The following is a 3,142-nucleotide window of genomic DNA, read 5'->3' on the forward strand; positions in this document are numbered from 1 at the left end:
CTGACAGACTCTGGCTCCCCCCAGCTCTCTGCCGGTGCAGGCGTCAGGAACAGACGTGTGCATGTGGTTCTGCCTTGGCCTGGGAGTGTGTTCCCCCTGCCTTGCCCCCAGGCTCAGGGGCAAGGGCCCGGAGAGAGCACCACCCCGAAGCGCTTTTCTCCCGGGCTTGGGAGCATTGTGCGTGCCTGGCGGGAACAGCGGGCGGGAGTGTTGGCAAACTGGCCTTTGGAGGCAGCCGGGGAGTTCTTCCAGTGGGAGAGGGCCGGTTGTGCTCAGAGGCCCCACAGGCCAGGGGCAGGACCCAGCAGGCCCCCTGCCCCTGGCCAGCCTTGCCCAGACCTTCCTGGCCTCCGGGGGTACTGCCCCACCAAGGGGCAGGCTGCGGGGACTGGGTCCAGACATGCCCGGGCGCCTCCCCAGGCTCATCCCCGCTGGTGCCTTTCCCCTGGGCCTAGGCCTCGGTTGAGGCCTCCTTGGAGAGGAGGTTGCTGGCAGGGGCTGTCTCCACACTGCAAGGTGCTGGAGCTCAGAGGGCCTCGTCAGAGGGAAGGGACCAGCAAGGGGCTGGATGCCCAAGACCTCTTTGGCCCAGCAGCCTCAGGGCAGCAGGGAGAGCAAGAGGCCCAACTTGCCCCTAGGTCGGCTCTGCCACTTCCCACACAGGCGGCCAGCCCAGCAGCTGCCTGACAGACTCTGGCTCCCCCGAGCTCTCTGCCGGTGCAGGGGGCAGGTCAGACGTGTGCATGTGGTTCTGCCTTGGCTTGGGAGTGTGGACACCCTGCCTTGCCCCCAGGCTCAGGGGCAAGGGCCCAGAGAGAGCACCACCCTGAAGCGCTTTTCTTCCGGGCTTAGGAGCATTGTGCCCGCCTGCTGGTAACAGTGGCCGGGAGCGCTTGCAAACCGGCCTTTGGAGGCAGCCGGGGAGGTCTTCCAGTGGGAGAGGGCCGGTTGTGCTCAGAGGCCCCACAGGCCAGGGGCAGGACCCAGCAGGGCCCCTGCCCCTGGCCAGTCTTACCCAGACCTTCCTGGCCTCCGGGGGTACTGCCCCACCAAGGGGCAGGCTGCGGGGACTGGGTCCAGACATGCTCGGGCGCCTCCCCTGGCTCATCCCCGCTGGTGCCTTTCCCCTGGGCCTAGGCCTCGGTTGAGGCCTCCTTGGAGAGGAGGTTGCTGGCAGGGGCTGTCTCCACACTGCAAGGTGCTGGAGCTCAGAGGGCCTCGTCAGAGGGAAGGGACCAGTAAGGGGCTGGATGCCCAAGACCTCTTTGGCCCAGGAGCCTCAGGGCAGCAGGGAGAGCAAGAGGCCCAACTTGCCCCTAGGGCGGCTCTGCCCCTTCCCACACAGGCGGCCAACCCAGCAGCTGCCTGACAGACTCTGGCTCCCCCAAGCTCTCTGCCGGTGCAGGGGACAGGAACAGACGTGGGCATGTGGTTCTGCCTTGGCCTGGGAGTGTGTTCCCCATGCCTTGCCCCCAGGCTCAGGGGCAAGGGCCCGGAGAGAGCACCACCCCGAAGCGCTTTTCTCCCGGGCTTGGGAGCATTGTGCGTGCCAGGCGGGAACAGCGGGCGGGAGTGCTTGCAAACCGGCCTTTCGAGGCAGACGGGGAGGTCTTCCAGCGGGAGAGTGCCGGTTGTGCTCAGACGCCCCACAGGCCAGGGGCAGGACCCAGCAGTGTCCCTGCCCCTGGCAGCCTTGCCCAGACCTTCCTGGCCTCCGGGGGTACTGCCCCACCAAGGGGCAGGCTGCGGGGACTGGGTCCAGACATGCCCGGGCGCCTCCCCAGGCTCATCCCCGCTGGTGCCTTTCCCCTGGGCCTAGGCCTCGGTTGAGGCCTCCTTGGAGAGGAGGTTGCTGGCAGGGGCTGTCTCCACACTGAAAGGTGCTGGAGCTCAGAGGGCCTCGTCAGAGGGAAGGGACCAGCAAGGGGCTGGATGCCCAAGACCTCTTTGGCCCAGCAGCCACAGGGCAGCAGGGAGAGCAAGAGGCCCAACTTGCCCCTAGGTCGGCTCTGCCCCTTCCCACACAGGCGGCCAGCCCAGCAGCTGCCTGACAGACTCTGGCTCCCCCGAGCTCTCTGCCGGTGCAGGGGGCAGATCAGACGTGTGCATGTGGTTCTGCCTTGTCCTGGGAGTGTGGACACCCTGCCTTGCCCCCAGGCTCAGGGGCAAGGGCCCGGAGAGAGCACCACCCTGAAGCGCTTTTCTCCCGGGCTTGGGAGCATTGTGCACGCCTGCTGGGAACAGTGGGCGGGAGCGCTTGCAAACCGGCCTTGGAGGCAGCCGGGGAGGTCTTCCAGTGGGAGAGGGCCGGTTGTGCTCAGAGGCCCCACAGGCCAGGGGCAGGACGCAGCAGGGCCCCTGCCCCTGGCCAGCCTTGCCCAGACCTTCCTGGCCTCCGGGGGTACTGCCCCACCAAGGGGCAGGCTGCGGGGCCTGGGTCCAGACATGCCCGGGCGCCTCCCCAGGCTGATCCCCGCTGGTGCCTTTCCCCTGGGCCTAGGCCTCGGTTGAGGCCTCCTTGGAGAGGAGGTTGCTGGCAGGGGCTGTCTCCACACTGCAAGGTGCTGGAGCTCAGAGGGCCTCGTCAGCGGGAAGGGACCAGCAAGGGGCTGGATGCCCAAGACCTCTTTGGCCCAGCAGCCTCAGGGCAGCAGGGAGAGCAAGAGGCCCAACTTGCCCCTAGGTCGGCTCTGCCCCTTCCCACACAGGCAGCCAACCGAGCAGCTGCCTGACAGACTCTGGCTCCCCCGAGCTCTCTGCCGGTGCAGGGGTCAGGAACAGACGTGTGCATGTGGTTCTGCCTTGGTCTGGGAGTGTGGACCCACTGCCTGGACCCCAGGCTCAGGGGCAAGGGCCCGGAGAGAGCAACACCCCGAAGCGCTTTTCTCCTGGCCTTGGGAGCGTTGTGCGTGCCTGGCGGGAACAGCGGGCGGGAGTGGTGGCAAACCCGCCTTTGGAGGCAGCCGGGGAGGTCTTCCAGTGTGAGAGGGCCGGTTGTGCTCAGAGGCCCCACAGGCCAGGGGCAGGACCCAGCAGGGACCCTGCCCGTGGCCAGCCTTGCCCAGACCTTCCTGGCCTCCGGGGGTACTGCCCCACCAAGGGGCAGGCTGCAGGGACTGGGTCCTGATATGCCCGTGCGCCT

Source organism: Dama dama, unplaced genomic scaffold, assembly GCF_033118175.1.
Source record: "Dama dama isolate Ldn47 unplaced genomic scaffold, ASM3311817v1 ptg000093l, whole genome shotgun sequence".
In the NCBI taxonomy this organism is placed as follows: Eukaryota; Metazoa; Chordata; class Mammalia; order Artiodactyla; family Cervidae; genus Dama; species Dama dama.